Source organism: Pristiophorus japonicus, chromosome 2 (assembly GCF_044704955.1).
Source record: "Pristiophorus japonicus isolate sPriJap1 chromosome 2, sPriJap1.hap1, whole genome shotgun sequence".
NCBI lineage: Eukaryota > Metazoa > Chordata > Chondrichthyes > Pristiophoridae > Pristiophorus > Pristiophorus japonicus.
This window is the reverse complement of record NC_091978.1, coordinates 18,907,644-18,933,323: the sequence shown is the minus strand read 5'-3', so window position 1 is coordinate 18,933,323 and position 25,680 is coordinate 18,907,644. Positions and strand designations below refer to the sequence as shown.

At 47.4% G+C, this 25,680-nt stretch overlaps 1 protein-coding gene and 2 pseudogenes across 3 annotated transcripts in view; 1 reads left to right on the top strand and 2 right to left on the bottom strand.

The window, feature by feature from the left end:
• The window catches only part of LOC139236178 (sperm flagellar protein 1-like), a 321,238-nt gene that overhangs the window by 169,127 nt on the left and 126,431 nt on the right, over nucleotides 1-25,680 (top strand). The window lies entirely within an intron of this gene.
• Nucleotides 22,755-22,985, bottom strand: LOC139252335 (U2 spliceosomal RNA; annotated as a pseudogene).
• LOC139252554 (U2 spliceosomal RNA) lies at nucleotides 23,126-23,355 on the bottom strand (annotated as a pseudogene).

Genomic DNA, 25,680 nt, shown 5'->3' with positions numbered 1-25,680 from the left:
TACACACTCTCACACACACACACACTCAGTCTCTGACACACACACTCTCATTTTCACACATGCACTCCCTCCCACTCTCACACACACATATCCTCACTCATACACACACCCTCACACTCACACACACACCCTCACACTCACACACATACACACACACACGCACATCCTCACACACATGCTCACAGATTGTCACACTTACACCCTCTGACATACATACACTCCTCACTCTCACACACACCCTCACGTTCACACACACACACTCACTCTCTCTCACACACACACACACTAACTCTCTCGCACACACAACCTCACTAACTCTTACATGCACTCTCTCACACACACTCTCTGACACACACAATCACTCTCTCACACACACTCTCACACACATACACACTCTCTCACACACACTCTCTCTCACACACACTCTCTCTCACACACACTCAGTCTCACACACACATACCCTCACACTCGCATATACACACATCCTCACACATGCTCACACTTTCACACACACATCCCCACTCTCTCACACATACGCAGGCACATGCACTCACTCTCACATGCACACCCTCACTCACACACACACTCTCACTCACACACACAAACCCTCACACACACAAACGCACATACCCTCACATTCACATACACACACATCCTCACACATGTGCTCACAGACTGTCACACACACACCCTCACTCTCACACTCATGCATGCGCACACAACTTCACTCCCACACACAGACCCTCACACTTACTTTCGCACACACACACACACCCTCACTTTCTCAAAAACACACCCTCACTCTCTCAAACACACACCCTCACTCTCTCACACACACCATCACTCTCACACACACACACCCTCACACTCGCATACACACACATCCTCACACACATGCTCCCAGACTGTCACACACACACCCTCACGCTCACGCACACACACGCACCCTCACTCTCACACACAAACCCTCACTCTCAGACATACACACCCTCACTCACACTCACACACACCCTCTCTCTCACAAAGACACTCGCATTCACACACACGCCCTCACTCTCACACACACTCCCTCACTCTCACACACACTCACTCTCACACACAAACCCTCACTCTCAGACATACATACCCTCACACTCACACACACTCATCCTCACACATATGCTCACAGACTGTCACACTTACACCCTCTGACACACACACACTCCTTCAATCACACGCACACACTTTCACTCACACACACAAACCCTCACACTCATACACACACAAACGCACATATCCTCACATTCACACACACACACATCCTCATACACGTGTTCACAGACTGTCTCACACACACCCTCACTCACATACACACGCGCACACACACACTCACTCTCACACACAGAACCTCACGCTAAGTTACACACACTTAATCTCTCTCTCACTCACACAATCTCTGACACACGCACTCACTCTCACACAAACACTCTCATTCTTACACACACGCTCCCTCACTCTTATACACACACACCCTCACTCTCACAGGCACACCTCACTCTCTCTCACACACATACACTCTCTCACACACACTGACACACACACTCACTCACTCTCACACACACACACTGTCACTCACACATACAAACCCTCACACTCACACAAACACACATCACCTCACATTCACATACACACACATCCTCACACACATGCTCACAGACTGTCACACACACCCCTCACTCACACACACACACACAAACACCCTCACTCTCTCACACACACACACCCTCACTCTCACATACACGCATTCACACTCACTCACCCTCACTCTCAGACACACACAGCCTCACTCACACACACACCCTCACTCTCAGACAGACACTCACATTCACACACACACTCACTCTCACACATACAACCTCACTCTGACTCTTACACTCACACACTCTCTCACTCACATACTCTCACTCACACACTCATTCTCTCACACACACACACCCTCACACCCACTCTCATCCTCACACACATGCTCACAGACTGTCACACCTACACCCTCTGACACACACACACACTCCCTCACTCTCTCACACACAAACACACACACCCTCACTCTCGCACACACACTCACTCTCACACACACACCCTCTCCGCACAGACACACTCACTCTCACACACACACTCCCTCAATCACACACACACACACACACACTCTCACTCACACACACAAACCCTCACACTCACACACACACAAACGCACATACCCTCACATTCACACACGTGCTCACACACTGTCTCACAAACACCCTCACTCTCATACACACATGCGCACACACATACTCACTCTCACACACAGACCCTCACACTCAGTTACACACACTTAATCTCTCACACACACACAAACTCTTTCACACACATACGCACTCACTCTCTCACACACACTCACTCTCTCACACACAACCTCACTCTGACTCTTGCACACATACACTCTCTCACACACACAATCTCTGACACACACGCTCTCTCACACGCGCCCTCACTCTTATACACACACACCCTCACTCTCTCACAGACACACCTCACTCTCACACACATATACTCTCTCTCACACACACTCTCTGACACACACTCACTCTCACACACACACTCAGCCTCTGACACACACACTCTCATTCTCACACACACTTTCTCACACTCTCACACACACATATCCTCACTCTCACATACACATACCCTCACTCTCACCCATACACCCTCACACTCACACACACACATATCCTCACACACATGCTCAGACTGTCATACTTACACCCTCTGACACACACACTTCCTCACTCTCACACACACCCTCACGCTCACACACACACAAACACCCTCACTCTCACACACACAAATCTTCACTCTTCACATTCACACACTCTGACACACATATTCACTCTCACACATACGCACTCTCACACACACGCACTCAGTCTCTTTCACTCACACTCTCATTCTCACACACACACTCCATCACACTCTCACACACATATCCTCACTCTCCCATACACACACCCTCACTCTCACACACACACACCCTCACACTCACACACATACACACACACACACATCCTCACACACATGCTCACAGACTGTCACACTTACAACCTCTGACATACACACACTCCTCACTCTCACACACACCCTCATGCTCTCACACACACACACACACTCACTCTCTCACACACACACTCACTCTCTCGCACACACAATCACTGTCACACACAGACTCTCACATACATACACTCTATCACACACACTCTCTGACACACACACTCAGTCTCACAGACACACACTCTCACACTCGCATACACACACATGCTCACAGACTGTCACACACACATCCTCGCTCTTACACACACACGCACACGCACTCACTCTCACATGCACACCGTCACTCACACACACACACACTCTCACTCACACATACAAACCCTCACACTCACACACACACAAATGCACATACCCTCACATTCACATACACACACATCCTCACACACGTGCTCACAGACTGTCACACACACACCCTCACTCTCACACTCACACTCTCTCACACACACACCATCACTCTCACACACACACACACCATCACTCTCTCACACACACACCATCACTCTCTCACACACACACACCCTCACTCTCTCACACACACACACCCTCACACTCGCATACACACACATCCTCACAGAACTGTCACACACACACCCTCAATCACACACACACATCCTCACTCTCACACAGACACTCACAGACTCTCACACACACACGCAACACACACTCACTCTCACACACACACACACACACATCCTCACTCTCACACAGACACAGACTCTCACACACACACACCCTCACTCTCACACACACACACATCCTCACTCTCACACAAACACTCACAGACTCTCACACACACACGCAACACACACTCACTCACACACACACACATCCTCACTCTCACACAGACACAGACTCTCACACACACACACCCTCACTCTCACACACACACGCACCCACACTCACTCTCACACATACTCACTCTCACACACACAACCTCACTCTGACTCTTATACTCACACACTCTCTCACAGACACGACTCTCACTCACACACTTATTATCTCACACACACACCCTCACACTCACACACATACCCTCACACACATACACTCTCATCGTCACACACATGCTCACAGACTGTCACACTTACACCCACTGACACATACACTCCCTCACTCTCACACACAAACACACACACACCCTCAATCTCACACACACACCCTCACTCTCATACACACACGCGCACACACACACTCACTCTCACACACAGACCCTCGCACTGTTACTCACACTTAATCTCTCTCACACACACACACTCTCTCACACACACACTCTCTCTCGCACACACTCACTCTCGCACACACAACCTCACTCTGACTCTTACACACATACACTCTCTCACACACACAATCTCTGACACACACACTCACTCTCACACACACACTCTCATTCTTACACACACGCTCCCTCACTCTTATACACACACACCCTCACTCTCTCACAGACACACCTCAGTCTCTCTCACACACATACACTCTCTCTCACACACACACACTCTGACACACACTCACTCACACACACACACTCTCACACACACACTCAGTCTGACACACACACTCTCATTCTCACACACACTCCCTCACACTCACACACACATATCCTCACTCTCACATACACACACCCTCACTCTCACACACACACACCCTCACACTCACACACATACACACGTACACACACACACATGCTCACAGACTATCACACTTACACCCTCTGACACACACACTCCCTCACTCTCACACACGCCCTCACGCTCACACACACACAAACACCCTCACTCTCACACACACACTCACTGTCACACACACTCACTCTCTCACACACACAACCTCACTCTAACTCTTACATTCACTCTCTCTCACACACACACACTCTCTGACACATACATTCACTCTCTCACACACACACTCACACACATACATACTCTCTCTCACACACACTGTGACACACACTCACTCACACACACACAACCTCACACTCACATACACAGACATCCTCACACACACACTCACTCTCACACAGACACACACTCTCACACACACACCCTCACTCTCACACACGCACGCACATACACTCACTCTCACATGCACACCCTCACGCACACACCCTCACTCTCAGACACACACACTCTCACACTCACGCATGCACACACAACCTCACTCTCGCACACACAACCTCACTCTCACACACACACCCTCGCTCTCACTCACACACCCTCACTTTCTCACACACACATTCTCACACACACACACTCACTCTCTTACACACACCCTCACTCTCACACACACACTCACTCTCACACACACATTCTCACACACATGCTCACAGACTGGCACACTTACACCCTCTGACACACACACTCCCTCAATCTCACACACTCCCTCACTCGCACACACAACCTCACTCTCTCACACACTCACTCTCACACACACACTCACTCTCACACACACACACACTCTCAAACACACATACTCAGTCTTTGACACACACACTCTCATTCTACACACACACTCCCTCACTCTCTCACACACACACACCCTCACTCTCATACATACACCCTCATACTCACACACATACCCTCACACTCACATACACACACATCCTCACACACACGCTAACAGACTGTCACACACACACCCTCACTCACACAGACATTCACACTCATGCATGCATACAGCCTCACTCTCACACACAGACCCTCAAACTCACTTACACGCACACTTACTCTCTCTCACACATGCTAACTCTTTCACACACACACACACTCACACTCTCACGCACACACTCACTCGCGCACACACACACTCTCTCTGACTTTTACACACACTCTCTGACACGCACACTCTCACACACACACCCTCATTCTCACACACACACTCTCTCACTCTCACACATACCCTCAATGTCACACGCATGCACACATCCTCACTCTCACACACACACCCTCTCTCACACACCCTCACTCTCACACAAGCTCACACACACACTTACTCTCTCACACACACACTCACTCTCTCACACACTCACTCTCACACACAGAACCTCACTCTGACTCTTACATACACCCACTGTTCTCACAGACTCACTCTCTCAATCACACACACTCTCACACACCTTCACTCACACACACCCTCATTCTCTCACACACACACACCTTCACTCTCTCACACACACACCCTCTCACACACACCCTCACACACACATTCTCACACTCACACACACACTCTCTCACACACGCACTCACTCTCACACACACAACCTCACTCTGACTCTTACATACACATGCACTCTCACAGACTCACCCTCTTACTCACAAACACTCTCACTCACACACTCATTCTCTCACACACATACCCTCACTCACACACACACACTCTCTCACTCACACTCACTCTCACACACACATACCCTCACACTCAAACTCACATACACACAAATCCTCACACGCACGCTCACAGACTGTCACACATACACCCTCACTCACACAGACACTCTCACATTCACGCATGCACACAACCTCACTCGCACACAGTCCCTCACACTCACTTACACGCATACTTGCTCTCTCTCACACACACACTAACTCTTTCTCACACACACACACACTCACACACACACTCACTTTCTCACACGCACACTCACTCTCTCTCACACACACACACTCACTTTCTCACACACACACTTACTCTCTCACTCACACCCTCACTTTCACACACACACTCACTCTCTCACACACACACTCTGACTTTTACACACACACACTCTCTCACAGAATCACTCTCTCACTCACACCCTCACTCTCTCACACACACACACACCCTCACTCTTACACATACATCCTCACTCTCACATATCTCTTCCGAAAGACAGCACCCCCCTCAGCACTGCACGGGAGTGTCAGCCTAGCTATTGGTCAGTTAAATGACATACTGGATGGTGATTGCCATTTTTGGTACCATACTCTTGTAATTGTTGTCTTTGTTGTTGTCAGAAGAAAGAAAAATGCAGCTACACTGGCACAGAGCTCACCTTATTGCTTGGAATTGTGTCTTTTAAAAAAGAAAATATCCCCAGTGGAATGCATCGATCAGGATTACGAGTTGGTTCCTGTCAAGAAAATAATCTGACTGTGTCATTGTTTATCACAGGCCATTCAGCCCCTCGAGCCTCTTCCACCATTCAATAAGATCATGACTGATCTGTGTCCTAACTCCATATACCCGCCTTTGCCCCATATCCCTTAATAACATAGAAACAGAAAATAGGTGCAAGAGTAGGCCATTCGGCCCTTCGAGCCTGCACCACCATTCAATAAGATCATGGCTGATCATTCACCTCAGTACCCCTTTCCTGCTTTCTCTCCATATCCCTTGATCCCTTTAGCCGTAAGGGCCATATCTAACTCCCTTTTGAATATATCTAACGAACTGGCATCAACAACTTTCTGTGGTAGAGAATTCCACAGGTTCACAATTCTCTGAGTGAAGAAGTTTCTCCTCATCTCGGTCCTAAATGGCTTACCCCTTATCCTTAGACTGTGACCCCTGGTTCTGAACTTCCCCAACATCGGGAACATTCTTCCTGCATCTAACCTGTCCAGTCCCGTCAGAATTTTATATGTTTCTGTGAGATCCCCTCTCATTCTTCTAAACTCCAGTGAATATAAGCCTAGTCGATCCAGTCTTTCTTCATATGTCAGTCCTGCCATCCTGGGAATCAGTCTGGTGAACCTTCGTTGCACTCCTTCAATAAAAAATATATATTTGCAATATATTTTTATATATATAAATATCTGTACATGGATTTTAATTTTTGATACTAGTGTATCTAAATTTGTGTGCAACTAGTCACTCAACATGCTTTATGCACTTATAATGTAATACCTTTAGTTGACAAAAATCTATCACTGTCAGATTTAATACGAACAATTGATCTAGCATCAATTGCCGTCAGCAGAAGAGAGTTCCAAACTTCTACCACCCTTTGCTAATAGATGTGTTTCCTAACTTCACTCCTGAAAGTCCTGTGCACTTTTAGACTGTGCCCTCTAGTCCTAGACTCCCCAGCTAGCGGAAATAATGTCCGGCTGCCATGATGCTGCTGTGCCACTCAGTTGCTTAAAGTTTTAAGACAACCTGCTCCAACCTACAGTGCCCATCCCCACCTGCTGCTGTTACCTGCTAAGCTTCAGGACTGCACTCCATCTTCATCTTCATCATCATCATAGACAGGCCCTCGTATCGAGGATGACTTGCTTCCACGCCGAAAAGGGATGAGTTCACAGGTGTTTCAATGAAGGACCTAATGTTCTGGATCCCGAACTACATCATGAAGGGTGGAAGATACCTGTGCGTGGATTTTTTTAACGTATGGTGACCGTTGCACCTGCACTTAAATGCACTGCTTGCTTCCCAACTTTACTCTGCTGCTGTGCTGGGCCCTGGACATAAATCGGTTTTCTCCGAGACCAAAGTCCAATCTACTGGCTTCTGGGATTTACTGCCACCTCCAGCTCTGCCGCCACTTGCTACCGAGACTGTATTGTCTGCTGGACTGCCTCTACTCGAGTACCTGGTCTTCAGCCTCAGTTCTGAGTTCTTCGGCTGGGCTGTTGTAGTCCGGATCTGTTCCTGCTGCTTCCCATTCTGATCCTGGATTCTGCTCCCTGGCGGCTGAAAGAACTCTTTTTTGCTGCTTTCCGCTTGCTTCCCGTTGGAACTGACTCCACTCATCCTCCAGAACTCCCATCAGTTACCTGTTGCTGAAACATAGGGCTAGACTTTCCACTTCACATCGCTGGGCTAGTGCCCATATAGCGCCCAAAAAGGGCTGATATCGGCCAAAAATAGAAAGTTGAGACACATCGCCGGGCTTATCGCCGACACATCGCCCGGCGCAACTTTCGGCTCACATCGCTGAGGTGATTGTCCGCACATCGCCCAGCCCAACTTTCGGCACAACGCCGGGCTGATCGCTCGCCGAGAACATCGCTGGAGAATAGTTGCTATTGCCTGGCCTTCCTCACAGACCTCGGCACTACGGACGCCATTTTGAACGTCGGAAGAAGACAGGAGGCCCCTTAAACAGGGGCTTAGATAGTTTGTGAATTATTTAAGGGCCTTTTAAAGATAGATACACTCACAATGAGATGTTTTCTTATATTTATATAAATAAGTGACATTTCATACTTATTTGGTCTGGCCTGGACATTGTTTAACAACAGTTGCATTAATGTTCTATTTTAACTTACGTTAGTAGAAGACAATGCACAACAATTGTAAAGTGAAATAAAATGGTTTTAATAAAATGACAACTTTTGAACGTAATTTTTCACTGTGGTCATGGGAGCTCGGGGTGCAACGCCGTGTACCGCCAAGAACGCATGCCGCATGGCATGGTTGGAGGCGGAGATTTCACGCAACTCCAGGATCATCTGCTGCGTTACCTCCGCTTGGTGAGCAGACACCCGGGAGAATTCCTGCGTGAACCCCACAAACACCTGAAGCTGCTCACGCTGGATTGCGACAGACTCCTCGCACAGTCGTGCCAGGCGCTCCACGCGGTGGTCCAGGGTAGGCCTTTGCTCAAGCCACTGACCCAGCCTCCGTGGCGTCTGCAACAGCGCCAATGTGCGCCTTGGCGTCGCCAACTGCATGCCGCTTGGTTCGGTACCTCCTCAGTTGGGATCCCCATCGTGGCTGCAGGTTCCCCAGACAGAGGGATGCAAGGGGCATCCTCCTCTGTCTCCAGGTATCCATCCTCCTCCTCGGGCTCGGTGGTCTCCTCCTCTTCACCACCCATGGTGAATGACACATGCAGTGGGTCAGGTCCATGTGAGCGTCTGTCCTCCCGTTGCACCTCTGGAGCTGGTAAAGCTGCAGGACACAATTGAGATTATTAAAGCAAAAAGCATTGTTGCGTCACGCTGGCATACGTAGGAGGAACAGCACTAATCCCCTAAATGTGAGAGAAACATTACATATTAATGCATCATATGGTGGTATCTATGGCAGTACATCGATGCGCTTGACCACGGTATCTTCCATATCCAGCTCGTTGGCCACGAAGTGCTGGTCAAGACGCTCAACGAAAGCTTCCCAATCATCACCCTCAGCAAATCTCTCAAGAATACCAACAGCAGCCATAACCGCGTGAAAGTTTGTGATCTGTTACTCGTCGCCAATGGTTACGTTCAGAATAACTTCACAAGGCTATATACTGTAAGCTCAAACTGTTGTGACCTTGGTCTCTTTCATGTAACTCCAGAGTGAGGAAGCAGCATGGTAGACTGCCTTTTGTAGTTATCTTTATATATAGTTATCTTTATATATCTTTCGACTGCCTTTATCTCATAAAAACATATAAAATTCTGACGGGATTGGACAGGTTAGATGCAGGAAGAATGTTCCCGATGTTGGGGAAGTCCAGAACCAGGGATCACAGTCTAAGGATAAGGGGTAAACCATTTAGGACCGAGATGGGGAGAAACTTCTTCACAGAATTTGAACCTGTGGAATTCTCTACAGAAAGCTGTTGAGGCCAGTTCGTTGGATAAATTCAAAAGGGAGTTAGATGTGGCCCTCATAGCTAAAGGGATTAGGGGTATGGAGAGAAAGCAGGAATGGGGCACTAAAGTTGCATGATCAGCTGTGATCATATTGAATGGTGGTGCAGGCTCGAAGGGCCGAATGGCCTACTCCTGCACCTATTTTCTATGTTTCTTTGTGGAAATCACTGCTTTAGAGAGCTATGGAGGCTGGATCAGTCGCAGATAGACCGAATGATAAGGGAGTGAGGGTTTATGAGTGCAGATAGAGAAGGGCACAGATGGCCAGATGGACTGCTCATATTCTTATGTTGTTGACCTGAGCGTGGCAGAGAGTCGCACAAAGGCTGCATGCATAACATGACATGATATGAGAATGAAATTATGTCACATCGCTTTTACATTGCTTGACACATTACTCACGTGGCGCATGCGATGGTCCGGCAACACCACGGGTGGTGACCGCTCGACTATGGGCCCCCACTAGTGCTGCAGCATGTTCCTCCAGGTCAGTGAGGGTCTGTATTACAGCAGGGCCTCCCCGGTGCACCTCTGCTGAGCCAATTATCAGATATCTTCCTCTGCGAACGTGAATAGAGCATGGCATAAGCTACTTGACTAGGTTATATCATTTATACACAGCAGTTTCAAACGTTATATGCTAATAGGGGTTGTGTCCACAATTCAATGATAATAGCTGATGTCCAAAAGTGTCCCAGGCCAGACAATGAGCAAAGGCATCTCTCCCCCAGTCCATGCTGGGTCCCTGTGTAAGTGACAGCAGCCAGAGAGACTTCAAACGGGCACCGGTTCATGGCCCTGTCCAGTTCTTTGCTTATATGTTATATAAGTTTGAATAACAAGCTTGCATTCAATCCAGGAGAATGATTATTATATTTAGAATGTGCATCATTAAAATATAAAGTCGTACTTACTCTTGCTGAAGAAATGAGGCTGTTCCAACGTTTGCAGCACTGGTCGGAGCCCCTGGGCTCGTGGGACGCAGACGAGGACGACCTCAGCTATCTCGCCGCATAACCTGCGACACGCCCCGTGGTGCTGGTTTCACACCATACTCCTCCCCGATCAATTGGGCCCAGCGGGAGTGCACCTCTGCCATGAGGGCCTCGTTGGCGTCCTTGGAGAAGGGTTTGGCCTCTTCCTCCCTGTCTCCACATCTCTCCCACTTTCATCGCTACAAAACATATTTCTCTGTCTTTCTTTCTCTCTCTCTCTCTTTTCTCTCACCTCTCTGTCTATGCCTTCCTCCTCTCTCTCTATCTCTCTCTCTCCTCTCTCGAGCTCTCTCCCACTTCTGCGCATGTGTGGATGACCCCTGACCTCCCAAAACGCGGGAAAACATTGCCAACCAAAAAAATAAATTTGCGTACCCTTGGCCATCGCTGGACTATTGCTGGGCGATGTGACATCACTGGGCTATTGCTGGGTGATGTGACATCGCTGGACTATTGCTGGGTGATGTGACATCACTGGGCTATCACTGGGCGATGTGACATCGCTGGGCTATTGCTGGGTGATGTGACATCACTGGGCTATTGCTGGGTGATGTGACATCACTGGACTATTGCTGGGCGATGTGACATCGCTGGGCTATTGCTGGGTGATGTGACATCACTGGACTATTGCTGGGTGATGTGACATCACTGGACTATCGCTGGGTGATGTGACATCGCTGGACTATCGCTGGGTGATGTGACATCACTGGACTATTGCTGGGTGATGTGACATCGCTGGACAATTGCTGGGTGATGTGACATCGCTGGACTATTTCTGGGTGATGTGACATCACTGGACTATTGCTGGGTGATGTGACATCACTGGACTATTGCTGGGTGATGTGACATCACTGGACTATCGCTGGGTGATGTGACATCACTGGACTATTGCTGGGTGATGTGACATCACTGGACTATCGCTGGGTGATGTGACATCACTGGACTATTTCTGGGTGATGTGACATCGCTGGGCTATTGCTGGGTGATGTGACATCACTGGACTATTGCTGGGTAATGTGACATCGCTGGACTATCGCTGGGTGATGTGACATCACTGGACTATCGCTGGGTGATGTGACATCACTGGACTATCGCTGGGTGATGTGACATCACTGGACTATCGCTGGGTGATGTGACATCACTGGATATCGCTGGGTGATGTGACATCACTGGACTATTGCTGGGTGATGTGACATCACTGGACTATCGCTGGGTGATGTGACATCACTGGACTATTGCTGGGTGATGTGACATCGCTGGACTATTGCTGGGTGATGTGATATCACTGGACTATTGCTGGGTGATGTGACATCACTGGATATCGCTGGGTGATGTGACATCGCTGGACTATTTCTGGGTGATGTGACATCACTGGACTATTGCTGGGTGATGTGACATCACTGGACTATTGCTGGGTGATGTGACATCACTGGACTATCGCTGGGTGATGTGACATCGCTGGACTATTTCGAGGTGATGTGACATCACTGGACTATTGCTGGGTGATGTGACATCACTGGACTATCGCTGGGCGATGTGACATCACTGAACTATTGCTGGGCGATGTGACATCACTGGACTATCGCTGGGTGATGTGACATCACTGGACTATCGCTGGGTGATGTGACATCGCTGGACTATTGCTGGGTGATGTGACATCACTGGACTATTGCTGGGTGATGTGACATCACTGGACTATTGCTGGGTGATGTGACATCACTGGACTATTGCTGGGTGATGTGACATCACTGGACTATTGCTGGGTGATGTGATATCACTGGACTATTGCTGGGTGATGTGACATCACTGGATATCTTGAGATACAGGTTTTATCCACGTTTGATCAGAGGGCCAGAGCGTGGAGGAATTCGTTGTTGACCTGAGACGTCTAGAAACATAGACATAGAAACATAGAAAATAGGTGCAGGAGAAGGCCATTCGGCCCTTCTAGCCTGCACCGCCATTCAATGAGTTCATGGCTGAACATGCAACTTCAGTACCCCATTCCTGCTTTCTCACCATACCCCTTGATTCCCCTAGTAGTAAGGACTTCATCTAACTCCTTTTTGAATATATTTAGTGAATTGGCCTCAACAACTTTCTGTGGTAGAGAATTCCACAGGTTCACCACTCTCTGGGTGAAGAAATTCCTCCTCATCTCAGTCCTAAATGGCTTCCCCCTTATCCTTAGACTGTGTCCCCTGGTTCTGGACTTCCCCAACATTGGGAACATTCTTCCTGCATCTAACCTGTCTAAACCCGTCAGAATTTTAAACGTTTCTATGAGGTCCCCTCTCATTCTTCTGAACTCCAGTGAATACAAGCCCAGTTGATCCAGTCTTTCTTGATAGGTCAGTCCCGCCATCCCGGGAATCAGTCTGGTGAACCTTCGCTGCACTCCCTCAATAGCAAGAATGTCCTTCCTCAGGTTAGGAGACCAAAACTGTACACAATACTCCAGGTGTGGCCTCACCAAGGCCCTGTACAATTGTAGCAACACCGCCCTGCCCTTGTACTCAAATCCCCTCGATATGAAGGCCAACATGCCATTTGCTTTCTTAACCGCCTGCTGTACCTGCATGCCAACCTTCAATGACTGATGTACCATGACACCCAGGTCTCTTTGCACCTGCCCTTTTCCTAATCTGTCACCATTCAGATAATAGTCTGTCTCTCTGTTTTTACCACCAAAGTGGATAACCTCACATTTATCCACATTATACTTCATCTGCCATGCATTTGCCCACTCACCTAACCTATCCAAGTCGCTCTGCAGCCTCATAGAATCCTCCTTGCAGCTCACACTGCCACCCAACTTAGTGTCATCCGCAAATTTGGAGATACTACATTTAATCCCCTCGTCTAAATCATTAATGTACAGTGTAAACAGCTGGGGCCCCAGCACAGAACCTTGCGGTACCCCACTAGTCACTGCCTGCCATTCTGAAAAGTCCCCATTTACTCCTACTCTTTGCTTCCTGTCTGACAACCAGTTCTCAATCCATGTCAGCACACTACCCCCAATCCCATGTGCTTTAACTTTGCACATTAATCTCTTGTGTGGGACCTTGTCGAAAGCCTTCTGAAAGTCCAAATATACCACATCAACTGGTTCTCCCTTGTCCACTCTACTGGAAACATCCTCAAAAAATTCCAGAAGATTTGTCAAGCATGATTTCCCTTTCACAAATCCATGCTGACTTGGACCTATCATGTCACCTCTTTCCAAATGCGCTGCTATGACATCCTTAATAATTGATTCCATCATTTTTCCCACTACTGAGGTCAGGCTGACCGGTCTATAATTCTGTGTTTTCTCTCTTCCTCCTTTTTTAATAATTGGGGTTGCATTGGCTACCCTCCACTCGATAGGAACTGATCCAGATTCAATAGAATGTTGGAAAATGACTGTCAATGCATCCGCTATTTCCAAGGCCACCTCCTTAAGTACTCTGGGATGCTGGGGATTCCCATCAGGCCCTGGGGATTTATCAGCCTTCAATCCCATCAATTTCCCCAACACAATTTCCCGACTAATAAGGATTTCCCTCAGTTCCTCCTCCTTACTAGACCCTCTGACCCCTTTTAAATCCAGAAGGTTGTTTGTGTCCTCCTTCGTGAATACCGAACCAAAGTACTTGTTCAATTAGTCTGCCATTTCTTTGTTCCCCATTATGACTTCCCCTGATTCTGACTGCAGGGGACCTACGTTTGTCTTTACTAACCTTTTTCTCTTTACATATCTATAGAAACTTTTGCAATCCGTCTTAATGTTCCCTGCAAGCTTCTTCTCATACTCCATTTTCCCTGCCCTAATCAAACCCTTTGTCCTCCTCTGCTGAGTTCTAAATTTCTCCCAGTCCCTGGGTTCGCTGCTATTTCTGGCCAATTTGTATGCCACTTCCTTGGCTTTAATACTATCCCTGATTTCCCTTGATAGCCACGGTTGAGCCACCTTCCCTTTTTAATTTTTCCGCCAGACAGGAAAGTACAATTTTTGTAGTTCATCCATGCGGTCTCTAAATGTCTGCCATTGCCCATCCACAGTCAACCCCTTAAGTATCATTCGTCAATCTATCCTTGCCAATTCACGCCTCATACCTTCAAAGTTTCCCTTCTTTAAGTTCTGGACCATGGTCTCTGAATTAACTGTTTCATTCTCCATCCTAATGCCGAATTCCACCATATTATGGTCACTCTTCCCCAAGGGGCCTCGCACAATGAGATTGCTAATTAATCCTCTCTCATTACATAACACCCAGTCGAAGATGGCCACCCTCCTAGTTGGTTCCTCGACATATTGGTCTAGAAAACCATCCCTTATGCACTCTAGGAAATCCTCCTCCACCGTATTGCTTCCAGTTTGGTTAGCCCAATCTATGTGCATATTAAAGTCACCCATTATAACTGCTGCACCTTTATTGCATGCACCCCTAATTTTCTGTTTGATGCCCTCCCCGACATCACTACTACTGTTTGGAGGTCTGTACACAACTCCCACTAACGTTTTTTGCCCTTTCTTCATCATGAAGCTTGGGCAGTGCCGTATATGATGAAGGAGAAGGTTGAAATTAAACTGGATAGACTCTAGCGTGAAGGGATCATATCTCCGGTCGAATTTAATGAATGGGCCAGCCCCATTGTTCCTGTGCTGAAAAGCGATGGCACAGTCAGAATCTGTGGAGACTACAAGGCTACGATCAACTGGGTTTCGAAACACGATCAGTACCCGTTCCCGAAGGCTGATGACTTGTTTGCGACGCTAGCCGGGGGGGAAGTCGTTCACAAAACTGGACTTGACGTTGGCCTATATGACTCAGGAGTTGGTCGAGACGTCGAAGAGACTTACGTACATTAACATGCACAAAGGACTGTTTATTTACCACAGGTGTCCATTTGGAATTCGCTCAGCTGCAGCAATATTCCAGAGGAATATGGAAAGTCTACTGAAGTCCGTTACCAGAACTGTCGTGTTCCAAGATAACATCCTGATCACCGGTCGTGACTCCAAGGACAACCTGGAAGAGGTTCTACTGCATTTGGACAAAGTGGGACTCAGACTTAAATGCTTGAAGTGCATCTTCATGGCACCAGAGGTCGAATTCCTCAGGAGGAAAATAGCCGCTGATGGCATCAGACCTACTGACGTGAAAACCAAAGCCATGAAGAATGCACCCAAGCCGCAGAACGTGATGGAGCTGCATTTGTTCCTGGGTCTACTCAACTATTTTGGTAACTTCCTACCTAAATTGAGCACCTTACTTGAACCATTGCACATGTTATTGAGAAAAGACAACAATTGGGTGTGGGACGCAGTGCAAAACAGCTTTCGAGAAAGCCACTAATCTGCTTTGCTCGAACAAGCTGCTGGTACATTATGACCCATGTAAACGTTTAGTTTTGGCCTGTGACGCATCTTCATATGGAATTGGTTGCATGCTACAACAAGCCAATGAATCAGGGAAACTTCAACCTGTCGCATATGCTCCAAAGTTTGTCTAAACCAGAAAGAGCCTACAGTATGGTGGAAAAAGAAGCTTTAGTGTGTCTGTACGGTGTTAAAAAGATGCATCAATACCTGTTCAGTCTGAGGTTCGAATTAGAGACTGCTCACAAGCCGCTCATTTTGTTGTTTTCCGAGGGCAAAGGTATCAATACCAATGCTTCATCACGCATCCAGAGGTGGGCGCTGACATTATCTGCCTATGATTATCTCATTCGCCACAGACCTGGCACAGAGAATTGTGCCGATGCTTTGAGCCGGTTGCTGTTGCCACAACCGGCAGATTTAATGTTAATCATGGATGCTTTTGAGAGTGAAGGTACCCCTTCCACGGCTCAACAAGTTAAAACCTGGACCAGCCAGGACCCGATATTATCGGTGGTAAAGAGTTGCATCCTCAAAGGGGATTGGTTGGCCATACTTAAGCAAAAGGTTACTGAAGAAGATAAACGTATGTGGAGTCAGTGGAAATGTATTAGCATGGATAGAGAATTGGCTGGCTAACAGAAAGCAGAGTCGGGATTATTGGGTCCTTTTTGGGTTGGAAATCGGTGGTTAGTGGTGTGCCATAGGGATCGGTGCTGGGACCACAACTGTTTACAATATACATAGATGACCTGGAAGAGGGGACAGAGTGTAGTGTAACAAAATTTGCAGATGACACAAAAATTAGTGGGAAAGCGGGTTGTGTAGAGGACACAGAGAGGCTGCAAAGAGATTTAGATAGGTTAAGCGAATGGGCTAAGGTTTGGCAGATGGAATACAATGTTGGAAAATGTGAGGTCATCCACCTTGGAAACAAAAACAGTAAAAAGGAATATTATTTGAATGGGGAGAAATTACAACATGCTGCGGTGCAGAGGGGGTCCTTGTGCATGAATCCCAAAAAGTTAGTTTGCAGGTGAAGCAGGTAATCAGGAAGGCGAATGGAATGTTGGCCTTCATTGTGAGAGGGATGGAGTACAAAAGCAGGGAGGTCCTGCTGCAACTGTACAGGGTATTGGTGAGGCCGCACCTGGAGTACTGCGTGCAGTTTTGGTCACCATACTTAAGGAAGGATATACTAGCTTTGGAGGTGGTACAGAGACGATTCACTAGGCTGATTCCGGAGATGAGGGGTTTACCTTATGATGATAGATTGAGTAGACTGGGTCTTTACTCATTGGAGTTCAGAAGGATGAGGGGTGATCTTATAGAAACATTTAAAATAATGAAAGGGATAGACAAGATAGAGGCAGAGAGGTTGTTTCCACTGGTCGGGGAGACTAGAACTAGGGGGCACAGCCTCAAAATACGGGAGAGCCAATTTAAAACCGAGTTGAGAAGGAATTTCTTCTCCCAGAGGGTTGTGAATCTGTGGAATTATCTGCCAAAGGAAGCAGTTGAGGCTAGCTCATTGAATGTATTGAAATCACAGATAGATAGATTTTTAACCAATAAGGGAATTAAGGGTTATGGGGAGCGGGCGGGTAAGTGGAGCTGAGTCCACGGCCAGATCAGCCATGATCTTGTTGAGTGGCGGAGCAGGCTCGAGGGGCTAGATGGCCTACTCCTGTTCCTAATTCTTATGTTCTTATGTTCTTATATAGCTGAGCGAGGAGGCCAAACCATACATTCGTCGCAAGGATGAACTGTCTATTCAAGCAGATTGCATATTGTGGGGCAATCGAGTTGTAATGCCTCAGAAAGGGAGAGAGAAGTTTGTGCATGAGTTACACAGCACACATCCTGGTATAGTGATGATGAAGGCCATCGCCAGGTCCCACGTTTGGTGGCCAGGAATTGATTCTGAGCTGGAAGCATGCGTGCATCAGTGCAACACCTGCATGCAGCTCAGCAAAGCACCAGCAGAATCACCGCTGAGTCTGTGGTCATGGCCATGCAAACCTTGGTCCAGGATCCATGTAGATTTTGCAGGTCCCTTCCTGAGCAAAATGTTTTTAGTGGTGGTGGATACTTATTCGAAGTGGATAGAATGCATAATCATGTCATCCAGTACATCCAACGGCAACCATAGAGAATCTCAATGTCATGTTTGCGACACATGGTCTGCCTGAGATAGTGGTGAGCGACAATGGGTCGTGCTTCAATAGTCAGGAGTTTCAGGAGTTTGTAAAACTCAACGGCATAAAACATATAAGGTCGGCACCGTTCAAGCCTGCGTCCAACGGGCAAGCAGAACATGCAGTACAAATTATTAAGCAAAGCATGAGGAGAGTAACTCAAGGGTCACTGCAGACCCGCTTGTCTTGCATACTGCTGAGTTACAGGACAAGATCCCACACACTCACAGGGGTCTTGCCTGCTGAATTCATGATGAAAAGAGGTTTTAAGACCAAGTTATCTCTTGTACACCTGGATTTAAGTAATCATGTTGAATACAGAAGACAGAGTCAACAAGGTACCACGATCACGCAAGATTTCTGTTAATGATCCTATATGTGTGTTGAATTATGATCAGGGTCCCAAATGGATCGCTGGTACGGTCGTGGCCAAGGAGGGCAACAGAGTATTTGTTATTAAGCTCAAGAATGGGCAAACTTGCAGGAAACACATGGATCAAACAAAGCTGAGGCACACAGATGAGCCAGAGCAGTCGGACAAAGAAGCCGTCGACAACCTACCTGCAGCCTTCAGTGGACTCAAGGGTCATCAGTGAACCCGGAATTTCCATCACGGACTTGTTCAATAAAATGGACTTGCAATTCCTGAAATGGCCACTGCCAACCCCAACAAGTCAGCCATCCAGCCACCAGCCACAACAGACTCCGCACATTCATCTAAGGCCGGAATTGAACTGAGACGGTCAACCCGGGAGCGTAAAGCACCAGACTGTCTCAACCTGTGAAAGACTGTGATAAGATCTCAGAGAAGGGTATTGTCATGTATGTACATGCTGTTTGTAGCCACCAGATGGTGTCATTGTTGGAGGCCACTGAGCAGCACGCACATGGTGCTGCTCAGGTATAAAAGGCCAGCCATTTTGTGAATCAGGCACTTTGGACCAAAATAAAGCAGAAGCAAGGTTGTACCTTGCTTCGTTAAACAATACTCAGTTTGAACCTTTATTGCATACATAACAGTTTCAATGAGATCCCCTCTCATTCTTCTAAACTCTAGTGAATACAGGCCTAGTCGACCCAATCTCTCCTCATACGACAGTTAAGCCATACCAGGAATCAGTCTGGTGAACGTTCGCTGCACTTCCTCTATGGCAAGTATATCCTTTCTTAAGTAAGGAGACCAAAACTGCACACAATACTCCAGGTGCAGTCTCACCAGGGCCCTGTATAACTGAAGTAAGACATCCTTGCTCCTGTACTCAAATCCTCTTGCAATGAATGCCAACATACTATTTGCCTTCCTAAATGCTGAATTGCTGAACTGGGTTAGACTGGCTCCTCAAGCTCATCTGTGTGCTCCTCACCTCCCGAACAGCTGCCTCACCTGGACTGCTCCTGTGGGTTTAACTTTCACCCTCCCCTGGCCCCCTGGGCTTCTCGGTCCTCGAGTTTCACTCCCAATTCTCATCCACTGGTATGCATTGTTAACAGCAAGGACACCACGCACCTCTGCTGGACCTCCAAATCAATCCCCGCTGGTTCATGGTTGTAATGTATGCACTGTGAGGGTGCTCTCGCAGGTTTGTGGTCCACCGATACGCTCGCGGCCTTCTGAGGGACTGGAATGCATCATCACCCCAGCAACCAAATTTTAATTTGAATTAAGTTCATGGTCAAAAATTCATTTGTTTCATTTGTCGATTTTAGTGCCACTTTAATAAGGGGGCACGATTTATTGTTCTACAAAAATAGTTGTGGAGCTGTTGCGTGGGAGTGGCTTAGACAGTCCTGTGATGTTCACAAGACTCAATAAAACCCCAGCCAGTTGGGTTCGTGGGGATCCACGATGAGGCAGGTGGTTGTGAGCCTGGTGGATGAACTGGTAATGCGTAGTGTGATTGTTAAACCTTTGCTAATAAACCAACTGGTTCTTAATAGCAATGTGTTGCTGTGACTTCTTAAGCAAAGAACTCATGAAGCAAATACATTACAATGGCCCCATGTTTTCCAGTGATCAACCTCGAGAGATGCACCCATTGACACTCTGTCCCTCGAACGGCTCCTAGATTCATCTCCATCATCGTCTCTGAAGCTGGATGGAGGTTTCCCTCCGACCCCACAGTACCTCAGACTTTGCACGCCTCATACCATCTCCTCCCTATCCTTTGTTTATGCCAGGACACGGCTCTCTTAATCTCTGTCATACCTGTGTAACTTGAATTCCCTTTCTGTCTCCAAGGACACAGCTGATCGCCTTTCAGGAATCGGAGAGAAAGCTTTGACAGTTTCCTGATTCAATGACAGGTCTCTGTTTTTGTACTTTGCCGAGCAGTGGGCAGGGGGAGATGAAGAGTGGGTTCACAGGACAGAGTCCACTAAAAAGTGGGATGCAGGTATATGGGCCTGGTGACCTTTTCTTGTCCTAAGGAATTGCACAACATCACAAATAGTGTATCACTAACTAGTTTTGTTAGGAGTTTTACTTATGCATTATTCTGTGGGGTAATGAAAAGTTCATAGAATCATAGAATGTTACAACAACATCATTCATTCGTATAGCACCTTTAATGTAGGCACTCCACAGAAGCATGACCCGACAAAAATGAACATCGAGCCAATGAAAGAGGAATAAGGAGGGTGACCCAAAAGTTAGTCAACGAGGTGTCCAGACATTGAGCCCATCAAGTCTGAGCCCATCAAGTTTTTCTCTGCGCAAGGCATCTATTTGAATCCCACTCTCCTGTTCACTCCCCTTTAACCTTTTTCAAGCAACTATCGAATTCTCTTTTAAGAGCTCTTCAAATAACAAAAAGTTGGACAGATGGTTTGCGGGGAGTAGGTGGGGAGTTAACTCTATATTTTCAACCTTTGATTTTACTGCCCACAATTTCCATCTATCACCTGGCTTTGACCCTGCAAAGTGCTCATTATGTATACGAGGGCTAACAGAAATGCAAATTGTTGTATTATGTCACTTTGAATTGCAGGTGAAGTACTTTAGAATGATTCTTTTTTTTAGCTCCTTATCTTTCTTGGAAACATTCCAAAGCACGGCACAAGCAGTGGGTTACTTTGCAATGCAATGAATGGTGCAAAGCCGCAGCCATTCTATACACAGCAAGACCCCACAAGAACAATGAAATGATTGGCCAATCAGTCTGCCCCTGATGGTGTTAGCTGAGGTAGGAATATTGGCCAGTAAACAAAGCCATTGAATTTTAACCGCCATCTGACCCGCAGGCACTCAGAGTGATGTCTTATCTTAATCTTTTTGTTATTAGTTCCTGGGATATAGGCGTCATTGACAGGCCAGCATTTTTTGCCATCCCTAACTGCACTTGAGAAGCTCGTGGTGAAACACCTTGTTGAACCGCTGCAGTCCTTATTTTTTTTTTTTTTTTTTAATATTCGTGTCCAATCGTTACAATTCTTTGTCAAACGCCAGAGGTCACCCTGCACCAGTCAAGGATCACTCTGCGCCAATGCTCTTAGCCAAAAGGCCTAGAGCCACTGCACCGTTCCTGGAAGTACTGCAATACCAGGTTCGTGCCATGGAGGTGGATGGGTCAGGTCCCCCACACACCTCCGTGGAGGTGGATGGGTCAAGCCATCCCACCCACCTCCTGTTTACAAAAATGTAAGCATATACCTTCCTGACCAGGGAGAAACCACCCGGAGGTCATGGTGGCTGGTCAGGTTAGTTATGCAGATCTTAGCCAAAAGGCCGAGAAGCGATGTCCTTATTTTTTTTTTTTTTTTTTTTAATATTCATGTCCAATCGTTATCCAATCGTTACAATTCTTTGTCAAACACCAGAGGTCACCCTGCACCAGTCAAGGATCAATCTGCGCCAATGCTCTTAGCCAAAAGGCCTAGAGCCACTGCACCGTTCCTGGAAGTACTGCAATACCAGGTTCGTGCCATGGAGGTGGATGGGTCAGGTCCCCCACACACCTCCGTGGAGGTGGATGGGTCACCAATCCCACCCACCTTCTGTTTACAAAAATGTAAGCATATACCTTCCTGACCAGGGAGAAACCACCCGGAAGTCATGGTGGCTGGTCAGGTTGGTTATGCAGATCTTAGCCAAAAGGCCGAGAAGCGATGTCCTTATGGTGAAGGTGCTCCCACAATGCTGTAATGGAGGTAGTTCCAGGATTTTGACCCAGCGATGATGAAGGAATGGTGATATATTTCTAAGTCACAATGGTGGGGAACTTGCAGGTGATGATGTTCCCATTCGCCTTTTGCCCTTGTCCTTCTGGGTGGTAGAGGTCACGGGTGTGGTCGGTGCTGCCGAAGAAGCCTTGGTGAGTTTCTGCAGTGCATCTTGTAGATGGTACACACTGCAGCCATGGTACGCCGGTGGTGGAGGGAGTGAATGTTTAAGGTGGTGGATGGGGTGCCAATCAAACAGGCTGCTTTGTCCTGGATGGTATCGAGTTTCTTGAGTATTGTTGGCGCTGCACTCATCCAGGCAAGTGGAGAGTATTCCATCACACTGCTGACTTGTGCCTTGTAGATGGTGGAAAGGCTTTGGGGAGTCAGGAGGTGAGACACTCGCCGCAGAATACCCAGCATCTGACCCGCTCCTGTTGCCATAGTATTTATGCGGCTGGACCGGTTAAGTTTCTGGTCAATGTTAACCCCTATGATGTTGATGGTAGGGGATTCAGTGATGATAATGCTGTTGAATCTCAATGGGCAGTAGTTAGACTCTCGCTTGTTGGAGATAGTCATTGCCTGGCACATGTGTGGTGTGAATATTACTTGCCACTTATGAGCCCAAACTTGAATGTTGTCCAGGTCTTGCTGCAAGTGGGCATGGACTGCTTCATTATCTGAGGAGTGCGAATGGAACTGAACCCTGTGCAATCATCAGCGAACATCCCCGCTTCTGACCTAGTGATGGAGCGAAAGTCAATGATGAAGCAGCTGAAGATGGTTGGGACTAGAACAGTGCCCTGAGGAACTCCTGCAGCGATGTCCTGGTGCTGGGATGATTGACCTCCAACCACCACAACCATCTTCGATATCTTGGGTGACAAGTTAGCGGGTGGCCATCCCACACAACCGCCCGCCATCCCACCTCTCCCCCCCCCCCCTCCCCACCATCAAATTACACATATGTAAATAACAAACTTGCTGTGTGATAAATAATTACTTTAGCAATTAAATTTACGTGAAAGATCCAGATATCCATGTATATCATAGAATCATAGAATGATTACAGCACAGAAGGAGTCCATTCGGCCCGTCGAGCCCGTGTTGACTCTCTGCAAGAGCACTTTAGCTAGTCCCAGTTCCCTGCCCTTTCCCCATAGCGTTGCATTTTTTTTCCTTCAGGTACTTATCCAATTCCCTTTTGAAAGCCATGATTGAGTCTGCCTCCACTACCCTTTTAGGCCGTGCATTCCAGATCCTAACCACTCGCTGCATTAAAAAAAGATTTTCCTCATGTCGCATTTGGTTCTTTTGCCAATCACCTAAAATCTGTGTCCTCTGGTCTTCGACCCTTCCGCCAATGGGAATAGTTTCTCTCTATCTACTCTGTCCAGACCCCTCATGGTTTCGAGCACCTTTATGAAATCTCCTCTCAATCTTCTCTGCTCTAAAGAGAACAACCCCAGCTTCTCCTGTCTATCCACATAATGTGTAGGGCTGCAGAGAAAGGGTGGGGGAGTGGGACTCGCTGAAGTGTTCTTAGAACATAAGAAATAGGAGCAGGAATTAGCCATTTGGCCCCCCCGAGCCTGCTCCACCATTCAATGAGATCATGGCTGATCCCTGGAATCATTCTCTTAAAACTTTTCTGCACCCTCTCTAAGGCCTTCACATCCTTCCTAAATTGCAGTGCCCAGAGTTGGACACGATACTCCAGTTGAGGCCGAACCAGAAATTTATAAAGCTTCATCATAACCTCCTCGCGTTTGTAATCTTTGCCTGTATTCATGAAGCCTAGTATCCCGTATGATTTTTTAGCAGCTTTCTCAACCTGCACTGCCACTTTCAACGATTTGTGCACCCATACTCCCAGGATCCTCTGTTCATGCACCTCCTTTAGGATTGTAAGCTTTAGTTTATATTACCTCTCCTTCCGACCAAAATGTATCACTTCACATTTTTCTGCGTTAAACTTCATCTGCCATTTGCCTGCCCATTTCACCAGCCTGCCTATGTCTTCTTGAAGTCGATCACTATCCTCCTCACTGTTCACTATAATTCCAAGTTTTGAGTCATCTACAAATTTTGAAATTGTGCCCTGTACTCCCAAGTCCAAGTCATTAATATATATCAAGAAAAGCAGTGGTCCTAGTACCGAGCATGTACCTTTCTCCTTCCCGAAAAACAACTGTTCAGCACTACTCTCTGTTTCCTGTCACTTAGCCAATTTTGTATCCATGTTGCCACTGTCCCTTTTATTTAATGGA